The following is a 13,863-nucleotide window of genomic DNA, read 5'->3' as shown; positions in this document are numbered from 1 at the left end:
TTCATAGATCGATGCTGAACCACTGGCCCACACTGGCCAGGCCACCTGTTGCTTTAAAAAAAAAAATCATTAAATGTTTTGCTCCCAAACTAATGGCTAAAAATAGGAAAAAGCAATTAGAAAAAGTTATTTTCCCAAAGAGAACTTTTAAAAAATTACAGCCAATCAGTAACTAATGGGTTAAGATTGTTTTTCTTGAAATATTAATGTTTATTGCATGTAACATTATTATATTTAAAATCATTTTTCTTGCAGTAAAACAAACAAACAAAATAACTAATGGGAATGTTTATATTTGCACCAGGGATCAGGGCTTAATTAGCACTTTCACTTACTGAAGGTGATCATTATTGCAAGAGGCCTTTTTAAAACAAATGGTTAAGCTCTGGCTGGAGTGGCTCAGTTGGGTGAGCATTGTCCCATACACCAAAAGGTCACCTGTTCGATTCCTGGCCAAGGCATATGCCCAAGTTGTGGTTTTGGTTCCGTTTCTCTCCCTCTCCCTTATCTTTCTCTAAAATAAATTTAAAAATTGATATGTCATTTAAAAACAACAATTTTTTAAAAAAGATAAAAAATAAAAAACAAATAAAACAACAACAAATGGTTAAAATGGACATTGTAGTATGCCCAGGACCTAGAACTGTGCCTGGCACATAGTAGGCACTTAATATACACATGTTGAATGAATGAATATATAAGTACATATACATGCAAATTATTCTTTCATGCTACTGAAAAGTATTCCCATTTAAGAAATAAGTCATTAAAGTAAATTCAGTTCTTAGCAGTGTTCTTAGCAATGCCATAGCCACTTAATAACTTGTCATTCAACAATCACCTGTCTTTCACACACTATCATTCATTCACTTACTCAGTTACTTCTTTTTCTTTTTCTTTTTTTCTTTTCCTGTTTTTAAAAATATATTTTTACTAGAGACCCGGTGCACAAAAATTCATGCACTGGATGGGGGGTCTCCCTCAGCCCAGCCTGCACCCTCTCACAGTCCAGGACCCCTCGGGGGATGTCCACCTGCCAGCTTAGGCCAGCTCCCTGAGGGATCAGGTCTAAGCTGGCAGTCAGACATCCCTCTGGCAGTACAGGAGTTCTCCTAAGCCATTAGACAGACATCCTTAGAGCTGCTGCAGAGGAGAGAGAGGCTCCTGCCACCGCCGCTGTGCTGGCCAGCCATGAGCCGGCTTTTGGCTGAGTAGTGCTCCCCCTGTGGAAGCGCACTGACCACCAGGGGGCAGCTCCTGCGTTGAGCATCTGCCCCCTGATAGTGCACATCATAGTGACCAGTTGTTCCCGGTCTGCCATTAGGGTCAATTTGCATATTACCCTTTTATTATATAGGAAGGAGGAATAGTAGGCCTGTGCATCAATCTGTGTGCCAGTAGCTCATTGCCGCCTTCCTGTAGTTCCCCCTGCCCCTCCCTCGTAGCTTGCTGCCCTGCCCCCTCCTGTAGCTCTCTGCCATCCGCTTGTAGCCAGTAGCTCACTGCCGCCCTCCTGTAGCTACCCCCGCCCCCCTGTCTGCCCCCATAGCTTACTGCCCTGTCCCCTCCTGTAGCTCTCCACTGCCCACTTGTAGCTCCCTGCCCCACCCTCCTGCTGATCCGTGATCAGATCGTTAAGCAGTCAGTCGTTATGTAACGACCATTTGCATATTACATCTTTATCATATAGGATTGTTTTCAGAGAGGAAGGGAAAGGGAGAGAGAGAAAAACAGTTACTTCTTTGTTATTTATTTTTTAATATACATTTTTATAGTTGGTAGTATTACAGGTATCTCCCATTTCCTCCCCTTCTCCCCCTTCTCCCAGCTCCTCCCCACCTCCCCAAAGTTACTTCTTTCATTGACTCATTCACTCAACAACACTTACTGGTATCATTCTATGTGCCAGGCACAGGGCTAGGTGCTGGAAATGTAGAAACAAATGAGATCTGTCTCTGAGCTACTCATACCTTGGTTTATGGTACCTGTCTATAAGTCTGTCACTGGATAATCCTTTAATCCTTACAATTTCAGAGCATGTTGTAATTTATAAATAACTTATTCATCTTACAAACATGTGCTAGGCAACTATAGCTCAGAGGAGTAAGGAGATTTACCTAAAGTTACAGAGCTGGGAGGGACAGTCAGGACTTCAACCTGGTTTCCCAACTCCCAATCCAGGGTCCTTTCTTCCCCCCCCCCCCCCCGCCCCTTTCCGACTCCCTTCTTTTCTTCTTCCTTTTAAACCCAACATACTGATAATTAAATTACATATAAATGACCTAAACATCCAATTAAAAAATAAATATTGTAAGATTCAATTAAAACCCAAGACTCAACTAGCTGCTGTCTATAAGAAACGCACTTTAAATAAAAAGATACCCATGGCCCCGCCGATGTGGCTCAGCAGTTGAGTGTCAACCTATGAACCAGGAGGTCATGGTTAGATTTCTGGTCAGGGCACATGCCCTGGTTGTGGGCTCTATCCCCAGCAGAGGGTGTGCAGGAGACAGCCGATCAATGATTCTCTCTCATCATTGACGTTTCTATCTCTCTCTCCCTCTCCCTTCCTCTCTGAAATTAATAAAAATATATTAAAAAAGATATCAATGTAAAAAACATTCAAACCTATAGAGAATTTTTGTGAGTTTATTTGAGCCAAGCAATTTGATAATTGCCCAGAAGCAAAATCTCAACTCATTGAGATAATGCTCCAGAGAATGGCAGGTTTGTACCTTATTGTACACATTACAATTAAAAGAGAAGACACGAGTAGGTTACATGAAATTCATTGTTGATAGGTTAGAGGGAGGGAGGAGACAGCAAAGCGGGAAAATCTCTGGGATTGGGTGAAAAGTAAAATGATAGACACATACATCTCTTACCTACATATAGTTAACAGTTAACATGATAACAAACCAAGAAGATTTATGGTTTCTGGTGTGGTATGTTGGTTGTGCCCTAAGGGGTCTGGGGAAAAAAAGGGAGTTACCCTGACATTTCAAAGATATGTTATCATAGATACAAAAGACATAAGACAGACTTAGGTAAGTTAAAGATGTACTTTTGTCAGAGAAAGTCTAGCCTAGGCCATGACTACCTGCCATAAACTGCTTTTAGTTAAAAAGTTCTTATTGCTGAAACCGGTTTGGCTCAGTGGACAGAGCGTCGGCCTGCAGACTGAAAGGTCCCAGGTTCGATTCCGGTCAAGGGCATGTACCTGGGTTGCGGGCACATCCCCAATAGGAGATGTGCAGGAGGCAGCTGATCGATGTTTCTCTCTCATCAGTGTTTCTAACTCTCTATCTCTCTCCCTTCCTCTCTGTAAAAAATCAATAAAATATAAAAAAAAAAGTTTTTATTTCAGACCATCCTTGTGGTTACTTTAGGTCTCTGAGTTTGCAAAGTCACCATGCAGTCAGGCCTCTTTTCTTCCACAAAGAAAAACGATGGAAAGAGATAAACCATGCTAATACTAATCAAAAGAATGTTGGAGTGGCTATATTAATAACAGATTTTTGAACAAGAAATATTAGCAAAGATTAAAAGGGAGGGGCTTTCCATATCAATAAAGGTGTCGATTAATAAAGGGGACATAACCCTATATGTGTATGCCCCTAATAGCATAGCTTCAAAATACAGGCAGCAAAACAAAAACAAAAACTTACAGAAGTGGCCCTAGCCAGTTTGGCTCAGTGGATAGAGGGTCAGCCTGTAGACCGAAGGGTCCCAGGGTCGATTCCGGTCAAGGGCATGTACCTCGGTTGCAGCCTCCTCCCCAGCCTGGGCCCTGATTAGGGCACTTGCAGGAGGCAACCAATCAATGTGTTTCTCTCACATCAATATTTCTCTCTGTCTTTCCCTCTCTATTCCACTCTCTAAAAGTCAATGAAAGCCCCTGTGGGGCACAACCAAATGTGCTGGACGCCAGGACAGATACCACAAATTCCTTTATTATCATGTTAATTGTTCCTGCACCCACCTAAGTAAGTGTCCCTCATTTTACTTTTTATCCAATCCCAGAGGTTTCCCCTACTTTGCTTTATCCCACCTCCTTAATCTATCACCAATGAATTTCATGTAACCCACCTATGTCCTTCCTTTGATTGCAATGTATAAATACAAATGTACCTGCCATTCTCTGGAGCATTATCTCAATTCATTGAGGTTCTGCTTCCCGGCATATGTCGACAGTTTGGCTCAAATAAACTCACAAAAATTCTTTAAAAAAAAAAAAAATCAATGAAAGAACATCCTAGGGTGAGGATTAAAAGAAAAAGGAAGTGAAAAGAGAAATGGATAAATCCACAATTGTAGAGATATCAATACTTCTCTTATAGGAATTGGGTAGAAGTAGGAAAAGTAAGTAAGGATATAGAGGTCAGCCAACACAATTCCATTTACTCTGTGGACGAAAGGGGCCACGTGCTGGCCTGACAAGCTCAGGGGAGGCCTGCGTGGGTCTCGCAAACTCAGAGACCTAAAGTAACCACAAAGGATGGTCTGAAATTAAACTTTAACTAAAAGCAGTTGTGGTGGGTAGTTACATCCTAGGCCTGTATCTTTACTGACAAGGTCAACCTTTACCTTTAACTGAGCCTATCTGTCTTTTTGCATCTATGATAACATACCCTTGAAATGTCTGGGTAACTTGTAACTTCCCTTTTTCTGGACCCCTTGGGGCACAACCTAATTAATGTGCCTGGGCGCCAGGACAGATACCATAAATTCCTTCATTGTTATCATGTTAATTGTTCTGCACCCACCTAAGTATTTTATCCAATCCCAGGGGTTTCCCGGCTTTGCTTTCTCCCACCTCTCTAGTCTATCACCAGTGGATTTCATGTAACCCACCTAAGTCCCTTCCTTTTATTGCAATCTATATATATGAAAGCTTAATATGCTAGTGTCCAACCGATCAGGCGACCATTCGACCAGTTGCTATGACGTGCGCTACCACCAGGGGGCAGACGCTAGGACTGGTAGGTTAGCTTGCTGCTGGGGTCCAGCTGATAGGGACTGGGTGAGACGGGCCAGACATGCCCTGGAGCCCTCCCTCGGTCCCTCCCCAGCCAGCCAGTCCCCATTGACCTGATCACTGGCCAGGCCAAGAGGCCCCAACCATGCATGAATTCGTGCACTGGGCCTCTAGTGTATAAATACAGATGTAACCCGCCATTCTCCAGAGCATTATTCTCAATTGGTTGAGGTTCTGCTTCCTGACAATTGTCAACAGTTTGGCTCAAACTCACAAACATTTTTTACAGGTTTGAATATTTTTATGTTAATAACATTTATAGAACATCCAACAACAGCAAGACATATATTATTTCCAAATACATATGGAACAATAGTGAGAGAAATTAGTTTGAAACATAGGCAGATAAGGCAGGGGTCCAGTGGGAAACAAAAGGCAGGTGGAACATGGGCAGGGGCAGACATGGCAGTTTGAGCAACCCTGATAACAGAAACCAACCATGCTGGAAAAAAAAAAATGTTTTTGGATACAGAGCAGGAGTCATGGGAAACCAAGGAAGGGCCTGCAGTAAACAAGGTGTACGTACACATAGAAACAGAGAAAGTTCAGGTCCTTTCCTGGGCAAAAACAATGAGGGAATCAATCAGGTGGTGACATAGATAGATATGGAGCAGGCTTGTAGCACATATACTAGGTGTACCAGTGAATAATGCAGATTTTTTTTCAATAAATGGAGTTACACATATGTTGATATATATGCAAGTTGATATGTATGCTATTTTGTTGCATTGACAAGCTTCAAAACTACATATGTCAAATTTTCTGAAGGTGTAAACATCATAGATATTTTTACTCTTAAAAATGTCAAATTTCATGCCAAAAAAAGAGCATTTGCGGGAAGTTTTAATTCATTATTTTGAAGAAAAGTGCTGCTGAAAGCTATCGTATACTTTGGGAGGCTTATGGTGAACATGCTCCATCTCAAGATACTTGTGAACGCTGGTTTAAGATGCTTTAAAAGTGACGATTTCTATGTGAAAAACAACGTCCAGGTCAACCGAAAAAGTTTGAAGACCAACAATTACAAGCATTACTGGATGAAGATGTGCATCAAACTAAAAAACAACTTGCAGAAAGATTAAACGTTGCTCAGCAAACCATTTCTGATCATTTACAAGCACTGGAAAAGTTTTTAAAGGAAGGAAAATGGGTGCCACATCAACTGAACAAAAGACAAATGGAAAACCGAAAAGTAATCAGTAAAATGTTGCTCCAACGGCATGAAGGAAAGTCTTTTTTTGCATTGAATTGTGACTGGCAATGAAAAGTGGATTTATTTGGAGAATCCCAAACACACAAAATCATGGGTTGATCCAGGTCAGGGGTGGGCAACCCCTGGCACGCTTGCCAAACATGGCACCCCAGTAACTTTTGCTGGCAAGTGAAACCCTCTCTTATAATCTTCCATTTACAATTTTTTTCTTAACATCGACTTTTTTATTTGGAAGCAGAAATTTATTGACCTTAGAGTTGACTTGGAAAACATTGGAAAAAAGCGATTAGAGACAGGAGTACCAGAGAGAAGTGTCGAAAACGAACTATTGAGAACTTGGAATGCCATTCCAGAAAATTTTTTCTGTTTAAAAAACTTTGCAACAGCATTATTCTCCATGATTTCATCCACATACGCTTGTGAATCTTTGTTCTCAGTGATGAATTTTGTTAAGTCTCGTAACAGGAGTAGCCTGACGGAATACAAACCTGATGTATAATCTCTGTCATCAGTGATGCAGCAGCAAAAGTCCCACTGATAATATCAAACAGAGTCATAAAGTTTTCTGTCGGACTATCAGTGTACATGTATACATTAAAAAATAAATGTATTTTTCATCATCATATACTGTGTTTTTGTCGCTCGAATGAATTTTATTTCTTCAAGGTACTTCACATACGTACATCTTAAGAGATATCAAGTAGGCGTAACATGTTCTCAAAAAATTAGGGTTGGTATGCAGAAGAATTTTGAGTCAGAGATTTTGCTGGTTTTGGCACGCACTCACAAAAAGGTTGCCCACCCCTGATCCAGGTCAACCATCAACATTGATTGCAAGGCCAAATTCCTTTGGAAAGAAGACAATGCTCTGTGTTTGGTGGGATCAGGAAGGTGTGGTGTATTATGAGCTTCTAAAACCAGGTGAAACCATTAATACTGATCGCTACCGACAACAAATAATCAATTTGAACCATGATTTAATCGTAATGGGCCAGAAGACACGGCAAAGTAATTTTGCTTCATAATGACACACCGTCACACACTTCAAAACCAGTTAAAGACACGTTAAAAGATCTTGCCTGGGAAGTATTACCCACCACCATATTCACCAGACCTTGCTCCTTCAGACTAGCACTTGTTCCGATCAATGGCACACGCACTTTCTGAGCAGCACTTCAAACCGTACGAAGAAGTGGAAAATAGGGTCTCTGAAAGTTCCCAGTAGAACTTTTCTTGTTTTGAGGCAGACTCTCAACTTATTGGGATAATTAATGCTTCGAAAAATGGCAATTTTTCACCTTGTTTTATACATTACAATCAAAGGAGGAGACATAAGTAGGTTACATGAAATCCATTGGTGATAAATTAGGGAGGTGGGAGAAAGCATAAAGGGGGGGACCTCTGGGATTAGATAAAAAGTAAAATGATAGACACATACTTCTTTTACATAGGTGGGTACAGGATAGTTAACAGTGAACAATTAACAAGATAACAATGACAGTGAGGGAATCTGTGGGCTCCGCCCTGGCGCATTGGTTGTGCCCTGAGGTGTCTGAAAAAAGGGAAGTTACAAATTATGCTGACATTCTACAGATATGTTATCTTAGATGCAAAAAGACAATAGGCTCAGTGAAGATCGAAAATTGATCTTTGTCATGGAAGATACTGGCCTAGGACATGACTACCCACTATAAACTGCTTTTGAATTAAAAGGTTTTAATTTCAGACCATCTTTTGTGGTTACTGTATTTTTTATTTTTAAAAATTTTAAAGGTTATAATTCTTTTTTTCATTAAAAAAATATATATATTTCTTTATTGATTTCAGAGAGGAATGGAGAGGGAGAGAGAGAAACATCAATGCTGAGAGAAAATCATTGATCGGCTGCTTCCTGCACGCCTCCTGCTGGGGATCGAGCCTGCAACCCAGGCATGTGCCCTTGGCCGGAATCAAACCTGGGACCCTTCTATCCACTGAGCCAAACCAGCTAGGACCTTTGTGGTTACTTTAGGTCTATGAGTTTGCAAGGCTGCCACACAGGCCTTCTCTGAGTTAGTCAGGTTAGCATGTGGCCCCTTTTCTTCCACACATGCAACGTCATGGACAATCTCAAAAGCACTGTACTCAGTGAAAGAAGCCAGACACAAACTACTACAAACTATGATTCCACTTATCTGAAATCCTGGAAAGGCAAAATTATGACAGGAAGCAGACCAGTAAATGCCAGGAGCCAGAAGAGGAGAAAAACACTGACCACAAAACAAAAGGAAGTTTCTGAGTGAAGGAAATGTTTATGTCATGATTATGGTGGTGGTTACATGACTGTACACATTTGTGAAAATGCACTATACACTTAAAATTGGTGAATTTTATTATATGTAAATTATACCTCAATAAAGCTGATTTTTAAAAATGTAATAATGTTTAAAAAATAAAATAAAAATGTAATGTTTTATAATGCCTAAGACTGTGATGGGATTGTGGGCAGATAAGATAGTGCAAGGGGCTGGAAGTTAATTAGGAGGGTACTGGAGGATATAAGGAAATAGCCCTTCCTCTTTTCCTCTTTTTGGTGGAAAGTCTTCTCTACTTTCTTTCTTTTTTTAAACATATTTTTATTGATTTATAGAGAGAGAGGAAGGGAGAGGGATAGAGAGATAGAAACATTGATGGAGAGGAAGTCATCGATTGGCTGCCTCCTGCATGGCCCCCACTGGGGATCGAGCCTATGACCCGGGCATATGCCCTGACCAGGAATTGAACCGGTGACCTCTTGGTTCCTGAGCCACACCAGCGGTTGAAAATCTTCTCTACTTTCATTTCTTTTTCCTTGGGGCTGGGATGCTCCCTCTTCCAAGCTCCTTTCCCATGCAGCTCTGTGGCTAATAATACCTTCACCACAGTTCAAGGGCCCTAATTAGGTGATCACTAGCCCAGGAGAGATGTTTGTAAATGTTTTTTAAAAAAACGCAGCCAAGCCGAAATCGGTTTGGCTCAGTAGATAGAGCGTCGGCCTGCGGACTGAAGGGTCCCAGATTCGATTCCGGTCAAGGGCATGTACCTTGGTTACGGGCACATCCCCAGTGGGGGATGTGCAGGAGGCAGCTGATTGATGTTTCTCTCTCATCGATGCTTCTAACTCTTTATCTCTCTCCCTTCCTCTCTGTAAAAAATCAATAAAACATATATTTAAAAAATAAAAAACGCAGCCAAGACCTTGGTTCGGCTCAGTGAATAGAGCGTCGGCCTGCGGACTGCAGGGTCCCAGGTTGGATTCTGGTCAAGGCCATGTACCTTGGTTGTGGGCACATCCCCAGTAGGGGTTGTGCAAGAGCAGCTGATCGATGTTTCTAACTCTCTATCCCTCTCCCTTCCTCTGTAAAAAATCAATAAAACATATTAAAAAAAAAAACACAACAGTTAAGAAAAAAAAAAAGCAGCCAAAAGAAAATAAAAATAAATAAAAAACGCAGCCAAAAAACTAAGAAACTTAGCCAACCCCCTTTCTAAGAAAAGCCTTTTGTAGAACCTTTTTTTAATCTAAAAGAGGTAAAAGCAATATCTTATTAGAATTCATTTATATAAGTTCAACTTCATGATATCTCTGTTATAAAATTATTCAATGTTGCCCGGCTGGTGTTGCTCAGTGGTTGCGTATGGATCCATGCACCAGGAGGTCATGGTTCAATTCCTGGTAAGCACATATGCCCGGTTGCATCCTCTGGGGTGATCTGCCTTTCAGTCATGGGGGACTTGGACACTTCACAGACTGGTTTTGCTTGTGAATTGTTTCTTTTTTTTCTCTTATCCCTAAGTCTCAGCCTTACCGTTTAACCAGTGATGTGGACAGTTTCTTTTTTTTAAATATATATATTTTATTGATTTTCCACAGAGAGGAAGGGAGAGGAATAGAGAGATAGAAACATTGATGAGAGAGAAACATCGATCAGCTGCCTCCTGGACACTCCCCACTGGGGATGTGCCTGCAACCAAGGTACATGCCCTTGACCGGAATCGAACCCGGGACCCTTGAGTCCGCAGGCCGATGCTCCATCCACTGAGCCAAACCGGTCAGCACGACAGTTTCTTTCTTACTCTTTTTTTTTTATTATTATTAAACATATTTTTATTGACTTCAGAGAGGAAGAGAGAGGTAAAGAGAGAGAGAAACATCAATGATGAGAAAGAATCATTGATGGGCTGCCTCCTGCACGCCCCACACTGGGGATGGAACCCATAACCCGGGCATGTGCCCTGAACGGGAATCAAACTGTGACCTCTTCGTTCATAGGTGGGTGCTCAACCACTGAGCCACGCCGGCTGGGCTGGACAGTTTCTTTATCTGCAAGACCCACTGACTTCTGTAAGACTAAAACTCTATCCAGAAACATAATTGGGTTATTTAAAACCTTAAAAAAACAAGTTAAACTATATTTAAAATTTCTGGGTAAAAATGGTAGATTGAACACATGTATCTAATTTTGCTCCACTAATAATACACTAAAACTAGAGCAAAGGGATTTTTTAAGGACAGGGAAACAGAAGAGGAGAAAAGAGCCAAATATTTTAAGAAGCTGGATAGCATGTGGATGAGTGGTTATTGACTTGGACTAGAGAAAGATGGATCCTAAGGCAGCAGTGGGGTAACCATATGGTAAAACAGAATTGATTGTGCCAGATGGCTTACCACCCGAAGAAGGAAGTCCTTAAGATGCTGACAACAGAGGTTCCCTGCAGTGAAGCTGTGGCCAACGAGGCCCATCATGTACTGGAACCTGCAGGGTACAAACGCTTCCAATAGGCTTTCTGGTAACCCATCCTTATATGTGAACAGACAACCAAGGATTATAAAACCTTCAAGAAAACAATCTAACATGAAAGAGACCAAAACAACAGAAAAAGAAGTTTAGAGAAAACAGAGATTATGCAGAAAGAAGAAAACTTAAATAAAATTATAATAGCTTCAGAGATAAGCTAAGCTAATGCAACTCTGAAACAAATGAGATGCTATATATGAATATTCAGAGAATAAAAACAGGTGAGAGTAATGAACATCTTTAAAATAGTAATACTCAGAATATTTCTCAGTAGATAAAATTGAGATGGAAAGATAAAATTGAGAAAATATTCAAGAAAACAAAGTAAAAAGATGGAAAGTAGGAGAGAAAAATGAAAAACTAGAAGAACCAGTCTAGCAGAACCATCCTCTGAATTATAGGAGTTTCAAAAAAGAAACAACAGCCCTAGCCAGTTTGGCTCAGTGGATAGAGCATCGGTCTGCGGACTGAAAGGTCCCGGGTTCAATTCTGGTGAAGGGCACATGCCTGTGTTTCAGGCTCGATCCCCAGAAACATCATCATTGATGTTTCTATCTTTCATTCCCTTTTCCTTCCTCTCTCTGAAATCAATAGAAATAAAAACGAATAAAAATATATTTGAAAAAAGAAAAGAAAAAGAAACAACAGAGAAAATGGAAGGGAAGATATCACCAATGGGATGGTTCAATATTATTTCCCAGAAGTGAGGGGCACTGAGTGTCCAGCACAACAAACAGCCTCTCACCAAAACATATCAGTGCCATTTCAGAACACTGGCGACACGAAGATGTTCAGAGAGGGGGAGAAAGTCACAAAGGATAAGGATTTAAAGGCTTTCATCTCAAAAGCAATGATGAAAACTAGAAGGTAATGCCCCAATGCCTTCACAAGTCTCAAGAAAGTCAATTCCTAGCTAAACAATCAATCCAGTGTCTGAGTAGAACAATGGCCATGTCAAACATGCAAAGTTTCCAAACAATGCATCACCCTCTGTCTCAGGAAGCTTCTGGAAGATAGTCTCTTCCCCAAAGAGGGAATAAATCAAGAAAAAAAAAAAAGACATTGAATATGGCAAAACAAAGATCCAACAAAGGAGAGAGGCAAAGAAAATACCCCGGAGGATGAGTGGAGATGCCAGGTTGCCAGATGTTCAGCAAGGATAGAGGATAAACCCTCAGAGTGGAACAAGTCAGAGGCTCCAGCAGAGATGTCTTCAAGAAGGTGAAGTTGATAGAATATCTGTTGTATCTAGATATTCTGAGAAAAGATTTAGACAGTTTGGAGAAGATTTTAAGGCAGGTTTTGATAAATACATAGACAACTAAACAAATTTTAAAAAACAAGATAATTATTCATTCCAGGAAAAATGAAAAATTGTGCAGGAAAGGAAGAGTAACCAAAGTCTTCTACATGGCTCAGTTCTGAATGGAATATATAGTCACAGTGTTGTAAGAACTAAAAATTGAACTAGCAAAAATTATCAAGTTAAATTTGGCAGAAGGGAGATGGGAATGCGGTATAAGAGTGGGGCGGGAGTAAGAGGGGGAAATCCTCAAATCTGCCCCTATTGCTTGTGGGGGCTAGGGCAAAACTACAATGGAGACTCACATACTAAATATATTTTTAAATATATTTTATTGATTTTTTTACAAAGAGGAAGGGAGAGGAATAGAGAGCTAGAAACATCAATGACAGAGAAACATTGATCAGCTGCCTCCTGCACACTCCCCACTGGGGATGTGCCCACAACCAAGGTACATGCCCTTGACTGGAATCAAACCTGGGACCCTTGAGCCCGCAGGCCGATGCTCTATCCACTGAGTCAAACCAGTCAGGGCCTAAATATTTTAATGTTATAAATTAAGCTAACAAATCTATCTATATACATAAAAGCCCAAGCAACCCAATGACTGGTCAACCAGTTGCTATGACATGCACTGACCACCAGAGGGCAGACGCTCACCGCAGTAGCTGCCCCCTGGTCGTCAGTGCACTCCCACAGCAGGAGTGCCACTCAGGCGACCAACCCATCCCAGTGGCCCATCAGCCCGGCAGCAGCCACTCACTCCCTCAGTAGTCCTGCTGGTCCAATCTCCAGAGAACGGGCCAGGCACCAATGGACTGGCGCTGCCAGCCTCCTGGAAGTCGGCCTCACGCACTGCCACTGCATCCGCTTCGCTTCCCCTCCCTAGATGCTCCACAAGGAAGAAACTACATAAAAGCGCCACCAGGTGGCTCACGACAACCAGTGCAAATGTCAGCAGGACAGATCAGGATCCTGGGCCAGCAAGAGCATCCCACCGCCTGCCCAGAGGGCTGATCACATCCGGCCACCCCTCATTCCCCTCAGGAGGGGCGCCAGATGCAGGGCTCATGGCTGGTGAGTGCCGAGGCTGCAGTGTGAGCCTCTCCCAATCAGGACTGACTGGATGCGAGCCCCCGGCAGGTGCAGTGGGGCCGGGATGAGCAGGAGCGGCAGGCGGCGTTGGACTGCCGGTTTCCGCCCAATCCCCGAAGGCCACTCCGAGGGACCCCACCCGTTCACGAATTCGTGCACTAGGCCTCTAGTACCTTCATAAGGGCTTGCAAGGCCAGGTTCTAAATTAGAATTTTTGGAATCCTTAGAGTTCTATACTAGAAAATAGCAGCCCCAGCCCCTGGCTCTTGCCTGACCCTCCTTCCCTTCTGATTTTGCCTCTGTTCTGCACTGAGAGAGCCTTAAACAGGATCCTGTGGACACCCTCGCTTGTTCTCACATCTCTTGCTGTAAAGAGCTGTCTTTGACTACCCTTTAG

The sequence above is a fragment of the Myotis myotis genome, unplaced genomic scaffold, assembly GCF_014108235.1.
Source record: "Myotis myotis isolate mMyoMyo1 unplaced genomic scaffold, mMyoMyo1.p scaffold_m19_p_3, whole genome shotgun sequence".
NCBI lineage: Eukaryota > Metazoa > Chordata > Mammalia > Chiroptera > Vespertilionidae > Myotis > Myotis myotis.
Note: the sequence above shows the minus strand (reverse complement) of the source record.